The sequence below is a fragment of the Ornithodoros turicata genome, chromosome 5 (assembly GCF_037126465.1).
Source record: "Ornithodoros turicata isolate Travis chromosome 5, ASM3712646v1, whole genome shotgun sequence".
NCBI classification, from domain to species: domain Eukaryota; kingdom Metazoa; phylum Arthropoda; class Arachnida; order Ixodida; family Argasidae; genus Ornithodoros; species Ornithodoros turicata.
Genome location: NC_088205.1, coordinates 77,055,864 through 77,080,414, shown reverse-complemented (window position 1 = coordinate 77,080,414; position 24,551 = coordinate 77,055,864). Strand labels below are relative to the sequence as shown.

At 45.9% G+C, this 24,551-nt stretch overlaps 1 protein-coding gene and 1 non-coding gene across 5 annotated transcripts in view; both read left to right on the top strand.

Moving 5' to 3' along the window:
* The window catches only part of LOC135394869 (uncharacterized), a 287,749-nt gene that overhangs the window by 181,168 nt on the left and 82,030 nt on the right, over positions 1-24,551 (top strand). For 2 of the 4 annotated variants that reach the window (XR_010422975.1, XM_064625903.1), the window contains one exon: positions 23,744-24,224. The exons of 1 other annotated variant lie outside the window; for it this stretch is intronic. The gene's annotated coding sequence lies outside the window, so the exon portion shown is untranslated. Of the gene's footprint in view, positions 1-18,937; positions 19,308-23,743; positions 24,225-24,551 lie in introns of those variants that run through there. One more of the 4 variants, XM_064625905.1, reaches the window with a different exon arrangement.
* Trnat-ggu (transfer RNA threonine (anticodon GGU)) lies at positions 21,538-21,610 on the top strand. The gene has a single exon. It is a non-coding gene; the product is annotated as a tRNA-Thr (tRNA).

Sequence of the window (24,551 nt, the reverse complement as noted above, 5' to 3'; positions counted from 1 at the left end):
AAATGCGCCGTACCAGCATCTACATGATATGACACGGTTTAAGACGAGAAGCCAGACCTGTATCTGTTGAGGAGATATCCTGTAGAGCTTCGATGGTCAAAAGATAATGAGTTGGCCCTAGGAGTAGGTCGCACTCTCAGACTTAAAAGACCTGCTGTACCATCGCCCATGGACAAACCCGAATGGGAACGTTGTCGTCCGTGGGCAGCACTGCGAAGAAGGACGTGCTACGTGTCCGCAAGCATGTCGCAGGTCGGACAATTCGGAGAGTTATTCATCCGAATACACAACATGTACCATATGCAATGTACGATACCGCATGTTGTTTGTAGTGCGTTATTGTTACTTCATCTAACCCATTAGGTAGTCGTGATGGTGTGAAATTGATGGCTACAGAGCTGCTTGGCTAAACTTCAGCATATCTGCCCCTCCCCTACGGTTCACAGTTCGCTCACAACGCGTTCCTCAATTAACGAGCCAGGTTCGAACATCTCGCACGCTTTGAGAAGTCGAGACAGCATTCTTTAATTGTGTACGTCATTATGTCCAAGCAGACTTAAGGAAAGGTCCTCCCGTTACGGGTGGCCCTAGTCGACCTTAATGAGTTGTAGAGTTGTAGTGTTCCAGATTCGGCGCCTCGCGAGATTCAGTGAATGCGTTGGAAGGGGCTTAATGTGTTTTGGGAAGGGCGGTAATGAAGGTTACATTTAAAGGGGCACTAAAATGCCACCGCAAATTACACTTCAAATTACATTACACGCTGTGTGGATTTCGCACTTGCTGTCGTGATTCAAAACTTCGATTTCGTTACGAAGCTACAATCAGAATTATAGCGGACTTTTTCTTGCTTCGGCAGTACGCAGTGAACGTCGTGCTACTGCATCGTGTATACATGGATGTTTATAGTTCATGCTGCGCGTGTAAGCGCGTGCCACGCCATGGAGCAGGTCCCGTGATAAACATTGCGCGGCTTATGAGGATAACTGGTGTCACTGTCCGAAGGACGTGAAGATAATTGCTGTCACCTGAACATTTCTGATTACTGTGGTGGGCTACAATTCAGTAAATCGGTATTGAAAAATGCAGCATTGCACATCATGCCGCGCATGTACACAACACTACGACAGGACCCGTTCAAAACCCACACGCGCACGCTCTCTGATTGGATGCCGCATATCTTTGCTTCTTGGGGGATCCCACGCTCTCTGATTGGATGCCGCCAATGCTTCTTGAGGATCCCATTCGTTGCCTCCAAAGACGGCTTTGTTTTCGTTGCGTTTGTCTCCTAAACTTCTAAACGGTAGTGCTGTGTAAACTGAGTTTGCTTGTGTTTTGCTAACTGAAACACGGACTTTCATTTGATAACAAGCTGTTTTAGTGCCCCTTTAAGATATGTCATTGGCAATTACAAGAAAAGCGTTTTGGAGTAGCCAGTTCTGACTGGGTCGAGACTAACCTCTCCATATTTTTTTCTTCCTTTTCCAATCCAATCCCAAGTACATGTTTCGAAAAGCAATGCGGATTGTTATAGTGTGATGCCGGTATCCACATCACCACCAGCGATGGGGGTAGAGGTAGCACCCCTGGTGATGAAACTCCCCATTCCTCATCTTAAAATTAAAGTAGTTGTTGTAATGCCGGTATGTACATGGATGGCAGCAACGTGGAGTGCTGTACAAGGTCGTAGTGATCGGATTCAACAGAACTACGCGGCCCGTTATAACCTACGTGCAACTGTTAGGAAGTTTCATGAAGGCGACCAAGTGTTGGTTCTGGAATCAGGAACAGTAGGGAAAACGCGACCTAAATGGAGGGGTCCATTTATTGTCAAGTCACAGTGCAGAGACCATAGCTACATGGTTCAGTACCATGATGGAGTCTGCAACTGTGAAATCACACCATCATTTTGCAAATAAGGCATTCTGATCCACAATTAACCGCTACTGAATTCTACATTTTGCTTCTGGTTCCATTCTCTTAGAATGAGTGCTTTTCCTTGTCTCTGGTTCTTTTCCCCCAACGACATACTTCCTACACGGTGTCGTTCCTTCACAGTATGTGCTTCCGGAAACCCATCATCGCGCCGGCGCTTTAAATAACTGCCTTGCGGTCTGAGAAATTCGAAGTTGCGGAAAAGGCACCTCTCGATGAAAGAGTGTCGATGTGTGCTTTGCATCCAACAACTGCATCTTTCAGCCACCCTTTCTGGCTGCCTGGAACGTGACCTCTCACCTCACACTCGACCTACATAACGGTGTAGCTTTTTCTTTTTAAATTTGATACTCTGAAGTTTGCGATGTAAGCGCATAACGAACGACGAAATTGGCCGCTCCATTATAATATGCGACGATAATAAACGGGGGACGCGTATTTTCTGTACCAACTTTTTGTGATACGTGTTATAACTGCGATTGGCGGTCGTCTGGATATGCGCGTTGACAGGCACCGGTGTTCGGTCTTGTTGAGCTTGATATTCGTGACAGATTTGTGCAGGATAAACGTGAACGTTACGATGCCTTCTTGGTGAGAAAAGCGGGGCAATAGAAGTTGTGTGAGCGTGCCATCCGTCCTTCTAACGCTAAGGTATTTGACCATATTGATATAGCTGTGACAGAAGATGTTCTAATCTTCCTCAACTGTATTCCTTCTCCAACTATGCAAGCTTGAGGATAAGTAGTACTGGTACACAAAAGCAACAACAACCTTATTTTGTGATGATAATTGGGGAGTTTCATCGCCAGGGGGCGATATACTCTCCCCCATTGCAGAGCCGTATATTAAAAGGGAGTCTGGCCATTGGGAGGAGTCACAAAAAGAGGCTCGACCTGTCAATCACAGTTTCACTCCTCTGATTGGTTTGCTTTTTACCGAGGGGGTCGCCATGACACCATACTGTCACCCAAAATGGCGACCAAAACAAACAGTGAAGCGGGGATTTCGTGACAAAAAATTTTCACAGACTAACCTGATTTTACGCTGCAAATGTACATCTTAATATAAGTTTCTCGGAAATCAGTTTGAACTTATGCTCGTCCATCGATATCTAAATGAAAATAATACGTTTTGTCGCCGCTGTTAGGCCTAGTGAACACGGCGATCACAACGAAATCATAACAAAAACGGCTCTGTGCTGTACAATCTTATATTTAATTGCTGGATTTCATGGATATAAACATTCTAGCCTCTTATATTTTAACTATTCATGTAGATTTGTTTAAAAATCATACCGACAACAGAATGTGTCGCAGCCGGTTGTTCTGCCGGCAGTGGTACAACGACGGAAACAGACGACAATTCCCGACGTGCCTTACGCTCTCTAGGTGGCGCTCCTCAAATTTGCACCAACAATCCACTACTTTTGCAGATTGCGAGAGGTATCCATTTCAATCCCATCCAATCCACTTGCCACCCAAAATGGCGCTGCCCATGTTGGATAGGGGGGCAAATAGTGAGGATAGCCTGATTGATAGCTCCCCATATTTCAAGACTTCATTGGTCGGGAAGCTGAAAAAGTGGGTGGAGCTTCAGGCATAGGCATGACCCATTAATGGCCAGACTCCCTTTTAATATACGGCTCTGCCCCATTGCTGGTGGTGATGTCGGGAATGAAATAATGAGTCGTATCACGGTGTGGACCCAATCCCTACGGTGTCCAGAAGGCTCAGAAGAGCTATGAGGGCAGAGCGTTGGATTTTGCCATACGGACCGAGCAATGTTGACAAAGTGAAGGGGCGAGAGTCCAGCTGATTAAAAGACTCGGAAAGTATGGTTCGGGAAGGTTGGTAGTGCGGGCAGTGGAGATGGTTAGAGGTCAGAGAGAAGGTCAGAGAAGGTCAAGGCTCTTCCAGATCACCGCAGTGACGGCATCTGGAAGAGCCAACTTGTCTCAAGCGGTAACGCCACTCAGCTGTAAAAGCCACACTAAGTCGCATCCGATGAATTAATGCTGCGTTTTGACGAGAGGTGTTTCGTGGCATCCCCGAAAGAGGGCATCGGAGTAACCCTTCTAAGCATAGTTGGGCGGAGAATGTCCTTTGTCCATTGGCGGGAAGCCAGGGATACCACTAGACGTCGAAGAATGGAACGACGGTCTCCTCCTTGCCGTGCAATACTCGTCCATCTCCGAGGTGAGAGAGCTGCTTCTGCGACGCTGCCAGCTTGTTCATTCCCCACGACGCCGCAATGAGCTGGAACCCAATGGAGAGAACCAGCCTGTGTACACAAAAGCGATTGCGTACGAAGTAACTAAAACCCTGTATCCTCTTGCAGTGAATGCATGTTGACAGTGCAGCAAAGTGGTGTCTGGTTGTCCGTTTTGTCCTCGTCTCGTTAGCTCCAGGACTCGAGCCATGTACCAATTTGGAACCGGACTTAGCTCTACGAGTCTGATGTCCTTTCCTGGGTGATACTCCACGCGACACGCATGCACCACTTCTATTACATTATTACAATGAAAGCAGCGCACACGATCCAAAAGATATACCTGCCATGCGCGCCCTTGTGCAATTTCTCGTCTCGACGGACCTGCTTGACACATTGTGACACTCTTTGTTTTTAGTGCCTTGAGACTTCGCTTTTGGTGACAAGCTCGGTGATGATGTTCTCATTTATTCTTTCAAAGCGTTTCAAAGCGTCGAGGTTAGTGTAGCTTCCCTTTCTTTTATTAATAACGCGTCCTGGAGTAGCCAGTCCCGAGTGGCTCGAGACTACCATCTCCATTTTTTTCTTTTAAAATCAATAAATCAATCAATATCCTGTCCCATTCAGTTACTGCATTGCGAGGCGCCGTGAACGGAGATGAAGCTTTGTTAACAATGAACTGTGATGTGATGTGATCTGATACAAAATGAAAACTAATACAATGAACTATGAACAACGAACAATGAAATAATACAGTAGTGGCGACTATTTGCGTAGTAGATGGATAGGTCTAAGGAAAGCAAGGAGAGGCGTATGTACGAAACTAAATTTAACTGTATTCTGCTGGAAGCTATACAATCAGCAGCGAGTCATTCAGACCCCCAACCCCCCGAACACCCCCAAATGTTTGGCGACACCCTCCCCCTTTATCTTTTTTACCTGTGCCCCCCTACGGGCAGTCCACAGGTACATAACCATGCATAACATACGACTAAACACAAAACATAAACACATATAAACACAAAACATACGACAGCCCTATACGGACGAGAAGGTCAGAAGAGCACATTCTTCTTCATTATTCTCAGTATCAACCCTCCAGGGCTCGGAGTCAGTGATGGGGAATAATGCATTACAAAGTAACGCATTGCCGGTAATGCATTACATCCCTACAATGAATCATTTTTATGCGTTACATTTTGTGAAGGAATAGTGAGTTATCTATAATATCATTACATTTTGGACGGGCAATGCGTAATGGCAATATATATTACTTGGGTTGAAAATTTAGACACTGTCCAGAGACCGTGGTTACGAACTGTGCCTGTTACAGGCAACGAAAACCATCAATCTGTTTTTTATGGTCTATTTTTTGTTCTTGATTTTGTTCTTTTTTCAATCACCAGGAAGGGTGGGCCAAGTTCAATTTCACTCTTTGAACGCCATCTCATTTTAACGTTGCAATTTATTTTATGTATGGTTCTCATTTAGATTATACTGCTCTCGTCTTTGGTCGAAATCATTCACGCAGCGATTTTGCAGAATCTGTAATTATTATCACGGGTAACGTGTAACGAAGTAAGAGGCAAGTCGTGTATCTTTACAATACACGACAGAGGGCTGTTTTAGATACTTCTGGGAACTGTAATACACTGTTAAAAAAAAGTGTACTTTTTCTTTGTGACGTATATCACTCCCTTTTGGAGAGTACAATTACTCTCAGAAAGAAGTCTCCTCACTCCCTTCAGGGAGTGAGTAGACCCTTTAACTCCCTACTGGAGAGTAATTGTACACTCCAAAGGGAGTGATTTATGTAGCAAGGGTGTACTTCCCCGAAAAGGAGTTACTGTACAGCCTTTTTTAAGAGCGTACCAAACTAACTTCGTTAGTTGATGAAAGTTGTGGAATTACTAATCCATTACTAAGCACAAAAAGTAATGAGTAATATAATGCAGTACTGTACAAAACTGTAATGAGCAACGGTAATGCATTAGAAAATGAATGTAGTCTCCCCAACTCTGCCAGACTCCACTTGCAGTGTCTAGCTTCTTGTGTCTCTCTAGTGTCTAATCAGGTAGGCCCTTGACAAAGCAGTACGGTAAAATTGGTTGACACGTGGTCAAATCCACCTCGTCAACGTCCCAACCTTAGAGACTGCTTGGTGCACTGCTTAGTGCTTACCTCTTTGGTCAGCGTTGGACTTCGGTCCTTTCTGTGAAGGTAATCGTCATATTTTCACTGAGTTAAACCCTAGTATCGCAGTTGCAGTGAAACACCTCATTCTTCATCACCGCATAAAGTCTGCTGCTGTTTTTCCGAGTCATGGTGCGTCGATAACCCGCACGAGGGCGTGTCGTGGTTGTGCATTTTGCTCAGTTGTCCTGCATCCCGAAGCCGGCTGTCTGTGAGGTATATGCTGTGTGGAATACCATTCAAACGACCATGAAGAAAGAACATGGTCTCATTTTTTTTTCTTCCATGTTATTGCCGCGAAACAACTGTGCCTGTGACCGGCGTACAGGGGTGGACAGATGAAGAGAGGACAGCAGGAATTAGTGGTAGACTGGGGAGCTAGTATGTGCCCTGGGCCGACTTCAAGGGAAACTGTGCCGACATTCGACCGGAAAGTCTTGCCGGATATCCCAGGGATAAGCCTCAGACAGCGCAGCCGGTGGTAGGATTCGAACCCGACACCTCCCAGTCTTCAGCGCGACCTTGACTACTGCCAAGGTTTACTTTTGCATGCTGGACGGTGCCACTGGTCCCTCATGATGCTAGCAACGCATTCTTATTTACTTATAAAACAGTTCGTCATAAAAGAAAGCAACACAAAATACAGCATTTTTGCCATCCGAAATAAATAACGTTTTCATTATGTCATGCACTTCGCCCAAGCACATCAAAGGCAGCCTGTGATAAAGCTTGTGCTGTGCGCCTGAGGACTTCATTCCATATACCTGAGTTCGCATTAGCATTCCAGTCAATCGCCCAAAGAAAGACAAACATCATCACGAATATCGTCGGAAGGAAATAATAATAATAATAATAACGGCGCTCACGTATTTATGTGCGATTGTTGCTCCTTCGTTTCTTGTCAGTCCATATGACGTCCCATTTTGAAATTGGAAGTCAGTTGAACACAATGTTTCCTTTCAGTCAGAAGCGCGCGCGGACGTAATTGCGTTTTGTGGTTCATTGTGATAGCAATGTTCTGTCCTTCCGACGCTTATATATTTGGCAGTCGTCGTCGCGTAGAACATTCTGTGAACAATGATAAATGCCGCGAAGAATAACATCGTGTTACCGTACGTAGCTATGGAAGTTTTATGTACTGTATGCCAAGAAGCGCGGAGTGGGGAAGTTTCCTGTCGATCGGGAATTGAATAGGCTTGTTCTTCCGGCCTGCAGCAAGATTTATTGAATGTGCGTCTGGCGCTTCGCATTTGGTTTTTCCATTCATGCAGCCCCGCTGTCGACGAAAATACTGCAGTTGTATGCAGATACCTCGAAAATTATATTTTGCTGTACAACGTACATCTGTCATTGCCCCATCGCCGTATTTCACGCGCGATTTCCATACCCTGTATACGGCTTTACGAAACCATGTTTGCTGCGACACTTTATTTTGTTGGTTCTTCAAACGCTTGCTAGCTGTTTCTGCTTGAAGAAGAATGACAATTTGCGGAAAGGATTGCTCACATCCTAGTTTGGTCGAACTCATCTTGGAAAACAGGCACTAAAATACAGCAATAATAAAAAGGAGGGTAGTTTCATTTTAAATCGAACAACGGATGAAAGTCGTATTTTTTAATTCGCACAGAAAAAATATATATTAGACGACAGCTCAAACGAAGCAAATCGCACCATGTGCGACGCTCGTGCGTGGGGCAGTTTCCGCGAGGAAGAGGAGGAAAGTCTGAGGCTGCTTGAGCGCGCTTTCTTCTGGACCAACTTTGACGGGTTCTAGCACCGCTGATTTTATGCCTAGGAACTGGAGGTTTTTTGTGATCATAGGCTGCACCATAGACACTGTCGACAGCCACCCACAGAACTCTGAGGGCCACAGATTTTCTGTTAAAAAATGCCAAACTTGGCATAAACGTTCAAAAAGGCCAAATTTTGTTACCAATTTGCTTCATGACGGAACGTCTGAGGACATCGAGCTTAGTGCCATTCGATAGGACGTTGAAAGAACTTTCGTGCTGTATAAAGTTCATTTTTTCTCAGTTCAGCGCTTTCTGTGTTATTAGCTTGAGAATCGCACATGGTAGGCGAAAATTGCCAATGTTGCATCTCAATTTTCTCAAAAATGCCATCTTCGATTTTCTTGATTATTTTTGAAACGGTGGCGTCATGTCTCTACTTTAGACCCCAAGTGAGACAATATTTTATTTTTACCTGAGAGACGCGCAGCAATTTTTTTTGGTCAGGCATGGTCCACGAGACTGCAGCCTTGCACGCCCCATCCACGAGCACGCGACCTTCAACCTCTTCTTTGCTACAGGTCTCCCGCTGACGGAGTAATCAATGACCGCACTTCGTGAGCTTGTTGTAGTGTCCCCAGAGCATCACTTTACGTTTACCCAATGGTCTCCCAGTTCCGTCAGACTCATTCAAACTGTGGGAGAGTACATGAGTTGCCTGCCCTTGACGAGAAGCCCCAGCCCTCGAACATACCGACAAAGTAGTGAGAACAAACGATGCGCTTCGTAGAGATCTTTATCCAGTGGTAACATCGTAGCTTTTGTTTCAGGTTGCCACCAGTCCCCCAAGCAGTGTGAAAGTCACATCCTTTTCATTGGCAAAGGAACGTTGTGGAAGTTTCGCAAAACGTAAAATGTGCCCATTGCGAGACCCCTGCAGGTGATGGATGCAACTATTGGATTACCATCATCTGATAGGTTTAGATATGACCTTTCACATGATATAAAGTGACTGGGTTCAAGCGCATGGATGCCAAAAGGATTACTGATGACCACACCGAGGGTTTAAGGTACCTACGGCCACTGGAAACGAGGGATTTTAGTTGTGCGTTGTTCTGTCGGAAATTTTGATTCCACGGTGGCACTGACACAGCTCGTGGGGGGCGAACTTGTTATAGTTGTGAGCAGCAACATACTGTCATCACAGCGGTCTTACGGGCTTTGTATATAGTACTCGTCGTGGTTCCCAAATAACGCTACGGGGCATAAAACTAATTAAAGGTAGCATGGAGAGCTTCGGAACTATCACTTATTGCGCCCAAGCTAAGAGACGGCTGCAACCAGGCGGCCACAAATTTGTATTCTCACGTGTTGTAACTTTCTGTCCCCTGTGGCCGTAATTCTGCATTCCTAATATTAACTCGCACGACAGCCTCATAGCGTGCGTATGTGCATTGCCTCAAGCACATGTGCGGGAGAATAGTGAATATGCGCACGTGCATACGCACACGTCGTGCGTGCGATTTCCATGAAAGGGCGTAATAGCAAATTCAACTCGCCCACGAATCTATTGCCCTGCGTCTCCAAAGGAAAAAATAAACATACGTACCATAAGTGCAAAGTAAGTACGGAATGCAACATCTGGGCAATAAATTACAAAGCAAAGACTACGAAGCAAAGCGCGCTCGTAAACATACGAGCGCGAGCGTGGAAAAATCGCTCCACAGAAAGGTAGCCCAGCGTCTCAATCAAAAAGAGAAAAGGTACCTACCTTACCAGCAGCGCAAAGTACAGGCTTAATTCTGCCCCTGTGAAATTAATCCTGAAAAATATTCTGGCGTTTTAGAAATAATTAAGATCGAACATGCAAAATTTTCGCGTACCACTCATGGTTTTGCGATACTAGGCGGACGAAAAATGCGCTTGAACCCAGTCACTTTATATCACGTGAAAGGTCCCGTAAAGGTTTCGGATGATACTAATTCAATGGTGGCAGCCGTCATCTGCAGGGGTCTCGCAATGGGCACATTTTACGTTTTTCGAAACTTCCATAACGTTCTTTTACCAATGAAAAGGATGTGAATTTCACACTGCCTGGGGGACTGGCGGCAACCTGAAACAAAAGCTACGATGTTACCACTGGATACAGATCTTTACAAAGCGCTTCGTTTCTTCTCACTACTTTGTCGGTATGTTCGCGGACTGGGGCTTCTCGTCAAGGGCGCACAGGCAACTCATGTACTCTCCCACGGTTTGAATGAGCCTGACGGAACTGGGAGACCATTGGGTAAACGTAAAGTGATGCTCTGGGGACACTACAACAAGCTCACGAAGTGCGGTCATTGATTACTCCGTCAGCGGGAGACCTGTAGCACAGAAGAGGTTGAAGGTCGCGTGCTCGTGGATGGGGCGGGCAAGGCTGCAGTCTCGTGGATCATGCCTGACCAAAAAAATCGCTGCGCGTCTCTCAGGTAAAAATAAAAGATTGTCCCACTTGGGGTCTAAAGTAGAGACATGACGCCACCTTTTCAAAAATAATCAAGGAAATCGAAGATGGCATCTTTGAGAAAATTTAGATGCAACATTGGCAATTTTCGCCTACCAAGTGCGATTCTCAAGCTAATAACACAGAAAGCGCTGGACTGAGAAAAATTAACTTTATACAGCACGAAAGTTCTTTCAACGTCCTATCGAATGACTCTAAGCTCGATGTCCTCAGACGTTCCGTCATGAAGTAAATTGTTAACAAATTTTGACCTTTTTGAACGTTTACGCCAAGTTTGGCATTTTTTAACAGAAAATCTGTGGCCCTCAGAATTCTGTGGGTGGCTGTCGACAGTGTCTATGATGCAGCCTAAATTCACAAAAAACCTCCAGTTCCTAGGCAAAGAATCAGCGGTGCTAGATCCCGTCAAAGTCGGTCCAGAAGAAGGCGCGCTCAAGCAGCCTCAGACTTTCCTCCTCTCCCACGCGCAAACTACACCACGCACGAGCGTCGCACGTGGCGCGATTTGCGTCGTTTGAGCTGTCACCTAACAGGTATTTTTTCAAGGCGAATTAAAAAATACGACTTTCACACGTTGTTCGATTTAAAATGAAACTACCCAGGATGACATCGCAACAAGTACTAGCGTCCTCGTGATAACCTTTCTTGTTCATAACTCTTTCACATGTTTTTTTCTTTCTTTGTAACGCCCTTTCGTTTCGGCCATGCTAAGAACGTTTTTATATTAAATTCTGATCATACAGCATTCATAGGCAATATAACCTTGCGCACAATAGAAACGAACCGCCTCCAGCTAGCGAGATTTAGGGCAGTATTTGGAAAACAAAAACATAACATTGAAGCTACTGTTTGTTATCGTACAAGCTTTCATGCAGTGGTCTGCATCTCATCAGATACAAAAATCATGAGGAGATGACATCTACGTATAACGTACAGTGGGGTCACGTGAATCATATGTGGTGAGGAGGGTGGGGGGGGGGGGGGGGACGACCGTGAACTCGAGTATCATCCTGTAAAGGTTAATCTGCCACTATGCACATACATATGTGTACGGAGAAGCTGGCTTTCCCTCTTCGAGTTTGTCTTTGGCGCTCAGGTAATAAGATCAAGTTCTTCCGTCGATCCCACTAAGTGTCGTGTCAGGTAGAACGCAATTACTAAAGTAGGACTCGGAAACAGTTTCCGTAGCAGTGTTAAGCGCGACACTATAACTTTTTATTTCGGTCACCAGTGAACCCGCATCGAGCTGTCACGCTGCGGAAACTGTTTTTCTCGCGAAATTGTTGTAGATGTGCGGCCGGACATAACCACAATGAAGATGTACGTCGTCGACATTGGGTGATTTAGCCTTCGGGAGAAAAAACAAACAAACAAAGCAAAGGGTTAGAAGCTGCCAGTGAAGAGCGAGTATTTGCGGCCCGGGGATATTAATCAAGATACGACGGTTTCTTTTCTCTTTTTTCTTCTCAATCTTTTTTTTCTTTTTTCTTCTTTTCTTTTTTTGTATGGCAATTTTGGACGTCTCGATCTTGAGAGGATTATTGTCACCATCAGACTGTAACTACATCCCAGGTTGTTCCTTCTGATTCGAGGTTTTTGCGCCACGAGACACCCATGATCATGAGCGACGCCGCTGTCAACGATTCGTGGATTAGCCCTTAACCAGGTGATGGCTTACGGTGTCGTTTCGTTTCTCTAGTGTGTGGCAGTCCGCGCTATATTAATGTATTTAATTTTTGTAAAAATCGTTTTCGAATGGATTGATCGATTGATTGATTGATTCAGAAATAAAAAAAATATGGAGGTGTGAGACCCGACAAAGTCAGGTTCGGGTCAAGGTCAGCCAAGGTCAGGTTTCTGCACCCTTCTGCCATGTCTTGAGCATTATTTACCCATCAATTGAGCAAATTTAAATTCAAAATGGGATGGTAACAACGCGTACGAGTTTGCTGTCTTTTTTTCATGATTCATTCTGCGTTCGCCGAAATACAGCGCGTGCGCGTGGTATGGGTTGGTCGGTTTGGTTGGTCGTAAAAAAGAAAAAGAGAAAAACTAAAGTGGAGAGCGTAGAACTCACGAGGATGAGCTACACCATGGGAGAAATAATTTGAAAGGTACCTGTCAACCCGCTTGAAGTCTTCATGAAGTATAATATGGGGCTATACTACCCAGCAGTGCCCCAATGAAACATGTTTGCTCTTGTTTTCTCTTTCATGACCAGAAGTCGTGGCAGTATAGCGAAATTTAAGAATACCTTGGTTCTGAAGGCCACCAGATCCTATAGGTAGGGTTCCGTGTTTTCGGTGTTTATTTTCGGTCTCATTCGGCGTATTAGACGGCTTATTTATTCGGCGTAGATTATGACACGATTATGTTGACGTTTGAACTTTTATTCGAACAGTTAAGTAAGGGTACGTGGTTCGTAGGTTGCGTTCGTATGTCTTTTAACCTGAGTTGGCTACCGGAAACGGAAACGAGAAACGGTAATTACCGCAATTCAACAGGAAACGAAAATGGTAACGTTAACGGAAACCAAATTCGCAGGACATTTCCCTCAGTGTTTTAGCGTTAATATGAAAATTATATATATCCGCACTATTCTTCCAGTCATCATTTATTCATTCTTTTATTTTCGGGACTTACTTTCCTGTTGAGCCCACTGCGCAGCAAGTTTTTGATGACATGTTATTTTTGCGCACAAGCAGAGACTTTTGAAGCTTAAAGGCATGTATTTCCGCAACCTAGAGAGGCATCTACGTGCGATGTATAAGATTATTGACGAACTTTGCATTAAAGTCTTTAGCGTTTGTGTTTGGTGTGGCTGTCCTTTTGCATCCATTATGTAACTAGAATATTTGACATGAAAGAGCCAAAACCAGACAGTACGAGTTCCGGATGAGAAACAGAAACCAGTACCGATATTACATCGGAAACGGAAACGAAATTCTTAGAAGGAAACGGAAACAGAAACCGCTACCGAAAATAGTCCGGAAAGGGAAACGGAAACGAAAAGCCGAGTTTTTCAGTTACCGGAAACGAAACCGGAAACAATAATAATAGCCAACCCTGATTTTAACCAATCAGAATCGCCACGGCTTCCGTGACACACATCGTACCGTTATACTAATTTACTAACTAACTTTACAGGGCTACTGAAAAGGTTGCCCAAGGCGCGATAACCGCTCAAAATAATAGCAATGGCAAAAGGGCAAGGGTGCAGGCCAGCTGGTACATGGTGTCCCTGCGGGACACCGGGTGACCCTACAGTGGATCCCCGGCCACACCGGCATTCAGGGCAACGAAGAGGCCGATTTGGCGGCTGCTGCGGCCCAGCGTATCACCAGAGCCGTGCCCACTATCCTCTCCAACGGGGATAGGCGCTCCTACTTGTCTGCGTTGGTGTCACCCTTGGCCCGCCAGCAATGGCTGCATGGCATCACTCAATGGTCGCTCCTCCAAGCAGTAGACCCGTCATTATCATTTAGGATGCCAGGTGGCTTCCCTCGCAGCTTTACGACACTCCTGCGGCGTCTACGACTCAACGTCGCCTTCACCCCTGCGTTCCGTGTTAAGCTGGGTTACAGTAACACGGCGCTGTGCCAAGCTTGCCGCACCCCAGCTACGATCTCCCATATCATCGAGGACTGTGAGCGGTACACGTGTGAACGCCGGGTACTTCGACGCCACCTTGAACTCCTCGACCATAGACCATTCAGCCTGTCCAAAGTACATGGCCCATGGAGCTCCCCTGCGCATCAGTGCCGGGCTCTTCGCTCCCTTTTTGCTTTCATGCAGGCCACTGGACTCCTTGAAGAGCTCTGAACAGAACTCCGACCTGTCGTCGCTTCAATCTCACCATAATTCATCCTCTCATATTAACCACTGTGAAGTGGGGTAGTGTCCTGTGGCTACCACGGGGAAACATCCCATGTCATCATCACCTCTTCATTTATTGTTGTTGTTGTTGTTGTTGGTACATGGTGGAAAAATTTGAACCCGAGAAAGGGACAGAGGAGGGACGACACGGAGTACAAAGGGATCGTGGGTACTGGGAGTACTGGGATTAAAGGAGTACAAAGAGATTGTCACGAGGGGAAATTGTGTAAGTGTGGCGTCGGTTGCTCCCTTGCCACCAATTCGGAAGTTGTTGGGCAAGTAGCTGTTGCTGTTATTAAAATAATAGCCTTGACTTTTAGTATGACGTACAGTGTTGCCTTTAGGTACGCAAGGAATAGCGTGGTGGTTCTGCGCACTGCGCAAAGCTCCCTTTATGTTCTGCGCGTGCGCAGAACCGCCAACACTATCCCTTACGTACGCTATGACCTTCGCGTACGTATAAGGGAAAGCATCGGTCGTACTGCGCACTGCGCGATGCTCTCCTTCTGTTATGGGCGTGCGCAAGACTATTAACGCTACCCCTTACGTACGCAAAGGCGATAGCGTCAGGAACATTCTTCTTCATTAGGCAGGACTCCGTCCGGACATTTGGCTGTCCACTGCAGAGACTGTGCTTCTTGTGCGCCCACATCATCAGTGCGCGAGATCGTCGAAGCCAACACCATTCTTGCAGTGGGAGATCTCTGCATAAGTTTACCGTCAATTGCCTTGTCAAATTTAGAAACGGATTATTTTGGCCGCCACCTCCCTTCTCCCCTTTAAAGGTGGATTTTCGTTTTTTTATTACTGGTTATATTTGGAGGCACATAAGTTTTTTCCTTGGGTGATACCTTTGTGCTCGTGTTTTATTCACGTGGGCGTAACCTACTTAGGGCTGCATATATACAGATAGTCTGTCGATTAAAATTTCATCAGTTGTGAGTCTGGAGGCGTCTTGCCTACTTCATGTTTAACCTTCTGTCCTCGTCTCGTGCTGCAGTATCATTACGAACCTGTACCAACTCCCCCTGTAGAGGAGGTGGTGTTCCTCTACATTTGGTGACCCGAACGATGAACACCAAGTTCGGCGCAATTCGGCCCTTCACCATCCCAAATTTCTGACGACACCATCGACCAGCACTACCACGGCACGCTCTCCCTGGAAGCCACCACCATTACGCGACTCATCACGACCGCATCATAACGCCCTTCGCCTCTCGCACGACACGCCGACCGCTTCCGTCAACGCTACCGATCCGCTACCGATCCGCTACCGATCCGACCGACAGTCTCTATACAGTCCTTTCACTCTCTATTATCACTGTCGCGCGGGCGTTTGGATAGTCATTGAAGGCAATGGTTATTGAGCATTTGCAGCGCAATTAGCGATGTAATGCTACCACACAGCAGGCTCCCGTGCCAGCTCCCGTGGCTCAGTGGTTTGCGTGCTGGCCATCTCACTTCGAGATTGGGAGGTATCCGGGTTCGAATCCCGGAGCCGGCTACGCTGTCCGAGGTTTTTCCTGGGTTTTCCTCAGACGCTTTCAGACATATGTTGGCACAGTTCCCTTAGAAAATCGACCGAGGACGCACAATCCCCCAGGGTGTCAGTAGGGACGTTGTCCACCTCTGTGAGGCCGATAACGGCAGGCCCCTTCATGTACACCACCACACAGCAGGCCGATCGAATGCTCGCTGAGAGGTTGACACGTGACAGAGGTTGACGCGTAGACACGCTAGATGGCGCTACGCTCATCTGTCTGCCGGTGTTTTACAGACAAAAAGCGTGATATGAAGAGTAAACCCATTTTTTCCTTCTATCTGTCATCATGATCACCATCATCATCAATGACCCATGGCAGCTTCGAATATGGCGGGCTATACTTCAAAGGCGATTCACGAACCCACATCGAGTCGAGGACCATCCGAGTCAATGGTAATTCAAAGTGGCCGTGTAGCAGCGACCAATTACCATTCATTTCGGTCATTACTAATTTCAAGGACAACTCAAACGGCCGTGTGACAGCCGTATAACTCGGAATAAGGGAATATTCGAACGACTTTCAGCTGTCTCGTCCCACCACGCCTTTCGCCATTAATGCCACCACCACCTCCCATTAATGGGTCCCGTTCGTCCCGCTAATGGGCAGCTGCAAGTAATGGATTCCAACGTCCAGAATGTCGCACGTTTAACTCCATTTTCCGGCCGCGTTAGTGTTCGTTCGGCCGATTAGGGGGTCTTGAAAGCCACGCAGTGCACCTCTACCTGGTCGAGGCGGCGCTTTTTTGCTTTTGATAGCCTATAGCTTTATGAGTGTTGTTGACAGCTAAGATGATAAATGCTAGACGGTAAACTCGGGAGGGTGTAGGGCCGCGCAATATAGCGTGTAGTTTGTGCACCGTACTAGTTAGTAAGACAGCACTATAGTCTAGCGTGCGCGTAGGACGCAGCGCTTGAGTAAACAACGCATTTCAGGATGTGCGCACTACTGCTGTGCATTCTCCATTGGGAAAAGCAGAGCGGTAATGAGCGGCGCGTGTCGACTAAGTGGCACTGTCTGCGGTATGATTTGTCACGTCCGGTGCTGACAGTACGCAGAAGTTTATGACGGTTGCACGTTAGATCAGGCTTAGAAGCAGTAGATTACTGTAATGGTAATGCTGGCTGATTATATTAATTAGTTGTGCGGATTGTTTGCGAATTGCTACGGATTAACTGCGAGGCATCTGAAGCGCGATGAAATAATTGACTTTCGTCGCCACCAGGATGAAAGTGTCCAACATTTCCTCATCTTTTGAGGGGATTTCTGAACATGTCTCGGCGGCCATAGCTAATGTAGTGTCCAGTGGTTGTCGGTATTTCAAGTTCATCCGCAAAAACGTGGGAATCATTCGCGTGGTTGGTTTCCGCTGCAGTCTCCGTTGACTCTACATGTCAGAGAAACTACAGGCGTATCGTATAGATTAAAAACAGGATGTAGTAGAAATACCTTCAATGTTTTAACCGAACCTTGGAACATTTTGACGCCTTGCTACGCTGACGCTCACCCATTATTTTTTTAAAATTCTTCTTTCATGGAGGGGTGAGAGAAGGGGGTGGGGGGTATAAGTTTAATAGGAAAAAAAAAAAAGAAGAAAGAGTGAAGGAATGATTCAAATAGCTTCTGTACTCACGCCTAAAATGGCGTACACGAAGGCCTCTGGAGCCTCATTGCCTCATTCCCTCATTGCCTCATCATCCTCATTTTTGTTCCTTCGAGGAATTTGTGGTGTGAAATGGGAAATGGCGAAACGCCTAGGTGAAATACACCAACTGGCATTGGTGGCTATTTTTACGGTAATGAAATCTTATACATGGACTGAATGCTGAGATTACGGGGGGGGGGGGGGGGGGGGTAGAGCCCTGCACCATCCGCGGATGGAAGCGGATATCTGCGGATATCCGCAAGATACTTGCGGATTCGGATGAAAATTTAGCACTTCCTGCGGTGTGCGGATCGGATGCGGATGGCGCGTTTTCCTCAGCGGTTCGGATGAGCATGTAAACTGTTGTGTATGCTGCGGATGCGGATCGGACGCGGATAACGTGTGCGCGGGTGCGGGTCGGATGCGGATGCAAAAAATCTCATCCGCGCAAGGCTCTAGTGGGGGGATATATGTTTGTTAATTAAAAAAAAGAAAGGAAGCGGAGACTACGGATTGTCTTTCGTGACATAGACAAGGGATCCAAAGAATGACTGTTCAATATGTTTGGTAGTATACAGGGTGTTTGCTCTAACGTGTCCAGAAATTGTATTTAAAGCGAGCGATAAAAGAGAAACGAGCGCTACTTTGCAGCTACTTGACTAAGAAATAGGTGTTACTAGTGAAGCAGTAACTGTTTCTTACTCAAGTAGCACAAAACTACCACTTGTTTTTCTTTGATCGCTCGCTTTAAATATAATTTCTGGACGCGTTAGAGCAAACACCCTGTATACGCGACATATTCTCTGTTGACCATAAGTTGTTCGCCACCGAGCACTGGTAAAGGTTCGTAGAACTTCCGTGCTCGTATAGTAGAATTTTAGTTAGTTTGTACTTTAGAATAGTAGTTTTCTTGTGGATTAAACATAGGCAAAACTAATGCTTTGCTAATGACTTTCCAAACACTGCTTGATGGTAGCGGAGCAATTTGTACCTATACAAGATGTGTATTTCTATCTGACCTTTGTCCTATTCCTCACGCAGGAATTTTTGCCGTTCTTATTTCACTGCTTCCCGCGTTACTCGCTATTTACTCCTCCCTAACCTGTACATATTCGCGCTATTATACGAAGCGCGGTCAAAAAGTAACCTTAATGTTTTTTTTTTTTTTTATTTAGGGAAAACACAAAATTATAAAAAAAAATAATTCGATCATTTTTCAATATAGTCCCCGCTGCGTTCACTGCACGTTGGCCATCGTTTGACTAAGGCACAAATTTCGTGATAAAAATATTATTGTGAATTTCAGCGCAATCAGTCATCCACCGCCGTCGAGCAGTACGTTTCAGCGACAATGAAAGGCACTACGTTTTCTTGGCTCGTTTCGTCTCTGCCTGAAAATAATGGACTCAGCACTTGTCGCCAGTGACTATACAAGTCAGGAGGCCATCCCCAAGAGCTTCTTGGCACCATATTACGGCCTCACTGATGTCCATGTGGCGTTGTTTGAGCTTGGCGCGGTGAGCTAGCTGCCTTGGTACCCACCTGTTGGAGACTTTGCAGCAGTGCAGCTCGTCGTGAACCTTATGGTGGGTCTAGCCATGACTAATGTTCAACTCTTAGACAACTTCTTCAATAGCCACCCGCCGGTTTTTGCGCACGGCCACCTTTACTCCAGCGAACACGTTTACAGCACCTGGTCGCCCAGAGCGGCACGCATGCAGTCGGAGTTCGAAAGCCAGGTTTGAACTTTGTGCAACATCCATAAACCTGCCGAAGCGACATGCAAGCGTCCTTGTACATACAGTCTCTTCATCCTCCAATAAATGTTTTCAGGTTTTTTTCTCTCGCTGGTCAGAAACACGAGAATGGTATGTTGCTCCTCTCAGGTGCAAACCTCCAAGGAAACGTACATCTCGGACATGTCTTTGTGACGTCATACTTCGCGGCACGCCGACTACCGACGACGTGCTCTTCCATCTAGGGTGAAATATGAACATATCTAAACATCAACCGCGCACTACGCGTTCTCCTTTTTATGTCGCCATATTAAGGTGACTTTTTGACTGCCCCTCGTATAGTTTGCCGCCGATGACGCAGCCATTACGAATTCATTAAGCATTAGGGCGTTGAGTAGATGTCCGTTTTCTACGCACGAGTGCTGGAGTAGCCTGACCCGACTCTTTCGGGTCTCACATTTTCACTTTTTTCCTCGATCACTCAACCAATCAATGAGACGTGGGTTAGAAGTTAACTGGTATCTTCCTGCTCCCGGTACGCATAACACACCCCACGCAAAAACACAAAAAAGAACAAAAAAAAAACGAATGCGTGTTTTCTTTGTGTGTCACATTGCAGATGAACAAAGGGATCCCTCAAGTCCTGTCCCTCAAGGTCGTCCCGAATGCTCTCATATATTTCGTGGTCTTACGTCACTCTCTATCTGAGTAAATTATAGCTGTTTGAAATACATTCCATCGTACCGTCGCTGATGTCCTGGTATCCAAGAAGTGGTTCCAAGAAATACAGCGACAATGAAATGTGTTTGCAGTAGCAGGCTCGTGAGAATCCGAAAACTATTTCCTCTCGAAGCTATCAATCTCTGACGTTTCTTTTCTTTTTTTTTTCTTTGTTCTCGATGGTCTACGGCAATCCACTCACTCGACTGAGTAGATAGTAATGAGGAACCGATTGCAGGCTTTCCTACATGTTATGCGTTCACAGTTCTTTTTTTTTTTTGTTCTTTGTTTCCTTTTTTTCTATTTTATTTTTGCGTGGATTGCGAGTGGATTTCGACTGCATCGTCGTCTCATGCTTGCACATACCCGGAGGAAACAAAAGTATTTCGTGTTCAATTTTGAAACCTCATACAAAGATTATTCGACGGTCTCCGTTTTTCCATGGCATCGATTTTGTAATCACCAATCTCGATGCGATATTGAGAGTTAGCGATTTACGTGCACGGGGTGCTGAACTGGAAAAGGCTATACTTCTTGACGTTCCTGGAATTTCGATGCCGCTGTTTTGTTGCACACGACTGGAATAAAATGAAGATTATCCGCGGTATTCTGACATAACCGCATTTGATAACTCAAGGAAAGTGGGCTCTAATGATCAATTCAAGTTAAAGTGTGCTGACGGGTTATCGGTGAAAATATTATACCCGTATTCGGCCATAGAACGCCACGAGATGTAGTTCATCAACGACAACAGAATTACTCCGTCGCACTACTTGTCCCGACATTGCGCCTATATGGCGGTGAAACTCCCCAATAACCATCATCTGATTACGAGCGTCACGAACGATGTTAGATATGCGTCACAAAGTCGTTAGGTGGAACGTATTGGCGTCTCGGCATCATATTTCTTCCACTGCGTCGAATGTTACTCCTCATGTAGTATGAAGATTGGTGAGTCCGGGTCGTTAGCCAAACGTTGCTCATGGAACATTTGTCAAGGAGGAGTAATGGTGCATGACGAGATATGATGTTCCTATTTTTTGGCAGACCGCTGCCCTATCAAATGCTTTTCCCTATCCGCCTTCCTCTTTGTTCCCTCTTTCCCTGAAACGTCCCTAGCATTCTCTAATAGTGTGGTATTTCACAGCGTACCTACCTACTTGGGCACGTGCGAGTTTTCCTTTTACGCTGCTTGAGGATATGGTGCGTCAAACAGTTTTTAACATAGCATACACTCTTTAACAAGAGAGAAACATGTTCTGAGGCTGGAACAGCATAGAAGGGACAGATACAAACAAAACTTCAAATTGCCTAAGAAATCAACGATGGAAGACGAAAGTCACTGAAAAGGTTAGCCAGCTGTAGGGATCGAACCCACATCTTCTGGATTACATCTGGCTGGTTTGTCGTCCCTACATATGACGCACCCCGAAAGTCGCTGGAGAGGCGTGTCAGCTTAGCTCAATTGGTAGAGCTCTGGACCGGTAATCCAGAAGATGTGGGTTCGATCCCTACAGCTGGCTAACCTTTTCAGTGACTTTCATCTTCCATCGTTGATCTTCCATACACTCTTTGGTAAGGGGTTTCGTCAGATCCAGTGCGTGTCATACTGCACCCTTGCCCCATCACAATTATCCCTTTTTTCCCCGTTCACCTCCGTCCAATCACAGGCGTCCTTGAGTGTCTCGGTTTTCCTTTCGATACAGAAGAAATCGGAAGGAATGGGTTTCTGGTAGTTGAAAGCTCTACATGGAACACGTTTTGCCGGAAACAACTTTCAGTAGAACCGAAGCTACAGAAGGTTAGAGGGGCACGAAGTATATCTGTAACAGAACATACATTCTTTCCCGTCTCTAATAGCCCCGTATCGTCCTCACTTTAATGTGGCTCGAGAGTCAGCATCAGCGCAGTGCAATGTAAGAAAGTGATCAAAAAGAAAAGGCGAAGTAGAAGAGGCTGAAGAAAATGAGGAACAAAACCCAACACTCAGTGGGAGCGGCCAACATTTATAGGTCTTGGTTTGTCGAGCGCTTCCCGGAGGAAACGCAGTAAGCGCCGTTGTATGTCCGGAGAAAATGAAGCCGAAATTGCGAACCCATTTACCAGACGCGAGGAGAGCCGATACTTACCGCGCCCAGCTCAGTATCGGTGAAAGCCCGGCAAAAGGCTAGAAAGGGATAATGGCTGGACCTAGAGCGAACCGGAGGTAGTAGCCTCGTTTTTCCCTTAAGAAGCTGACTGGATTGACGTCACTGCCCCGTGCGATCAGTGCAAACGCCTCCTAGACCAGCTCGAGCGGCGTAGTGGTTAGCATGATCGCCTTCCACGCCGAGAGTGGGAGGTGACGCGGATTCCAGTCACGGCACGGTCTGAGGTTTTCCCTGGGTTTTGTGTTAGACTTTCGCGACGAATGTCGGCACAGTTCACCCCTAAAGTCGGCCCTGTCCCCCACTCCTTCCTGCTGTACTCTCTCCGTGTATCTATACTTATGTACGCCGCTCATATAGCCACAGTTGCTTCGCGGCGCTAACATGAAATAAAAAAAAGCCGCTTAGACGAAGAAAGCTTGGCGTGGAAAGAAAGCTTGGCGAAGAAAGCCAGCTCGCGTGGCGCTCTTGTACGTAGCGCCATGAACCATAATAAACGTTGAAAAAAAAAACCAGCTCGCGTGGCACAGTGGTTAGCGTGCAGCCATGTCACGTCGAGACTGGGAGGTACCCTGGTTCGAATCCCGGTGCTGTCCTGTCTGCCGGCTGTCCTGTCTGTGGTTTTTCCTGGGTTTTTCTCAGACGCTGTCAGACGTACGTTGGCACAGTTCCCTTAGAAGTATTCCTATACTAACAACGAGGTATTAGATTCACTAACTATAAGACTACACGCGTTAAAAACTTAAACGTTGCCAGGTCCTGCGCGGTAACGCCCTGTTTGTCACTTTTCTTCAAAATTCAAAGCGAAAGAGAAAAATAAAACCATGTTTCACGGTTAACTTGCGCTCTCATATTTCGCCTCTGCCAATTACCGCGCTGCCTCATCAAATAACTTGCACGCTCTGTTTATTCACCGGCGCAAGTTATTACTCCTACATTTACGCATGTCTCTTGCAAACTGAAAGTCCGCCTAAGGCACCTAATAACCTTAACCAGGCATCCCTCTCAATCACATGCACGGCGTATAGTAGGCCTTCTACTTAACTGTAGAGCTAGAAACTACGAAGCGTTTCTTTCTTTCTTTCAGTGGCTGTGAGCAATTTTCTCTATGCCTGCGATGCGGCAATATGCTCGACAGTGCCAGCGTTATTTACAGTGATCCAATCAAGTAACCCGTAGCAACGAGCACTGCAAACCCTGGCTGTGGCATGTTTACGATAGGGCTGGCACTGGGGCGGATTAGCACGTTCGCATAGTATGCGAAACATGGGTGTTACAAGGGGGAAAACGTGCGGTCGTGACATATTGACTTGCTGACTGCAAGCTCTTGACACGGGAAAACACCATTTGTCACGGAAAGGAAGAGAGGGAGAGAGAGAGAAAAAAAAACGGAAAAACGGCGGCTTCGTATCGTGACGCGGTCGCATCAGAATGAAAAATGTGTTTGGTTGCGGCCAGATGTTTGTATTATGATAACACTTACGAAGTATATGTTGTGGTTTTTTGTAGAGCCTCTGACGACGACGTCATATCTGTGTACATGCGATTGCTGGATGCTGCAAACCAGGAAGAGCATGGGCTGTAATTGCTGGTGTGATACTGTAGCCGAGGTGTCCATGACACGGCTAACTAATGAATGACAATGATAATAATAATAATATCGTGCCCAAGAACAGTCAGAGGCAAAATAATAATAATAACGTTATTGCAGTGGTCTTTCACATTGATAAAACACGATGACCTATGCCTTTTCGCACGTGGGCCGTCCTTGCAAGATGGCAGACAGTCACTAATAGCAGTATCCTATGTACTTACATAAGAACAAGACGCTTACAGCAATATGCGTACCGGCGAGCCATACAATTAGTTTTTAATACACAGTGGTAACAGTACAGTACACGATAGAAATACAATGTAACATATGTCATTAATGCATGCCAGTACTACAAGTGCATACTTTTAACTGGATCCTGGGAACACACCATGTCACCATCACTTCTCGTTCATTTGTTGTTGTTGTTGTTGAATATAATAAACCTTTCAGAAATGACCATTTTCTGATTAGTTTACTAGCGTCACGTTTTGCTTTTTCCGTAAGTAAGTACCTAGGTACCGCATTAAAAAAAATTGGTACGTAGTACCATCTTTGATATCTGCGGTACTAAGTTCTGATTCTCTTAATGAATGATTTAGTAGACTCCTTCTGCGCTGCAATTAATCTTATATATCCCTATCATTTAGTTTATGCATACTGCTCTCATCTGGCGCTGAACGCGCTCATACGTAGCGACTTTGCAGAAACTCTCATTACTATCAC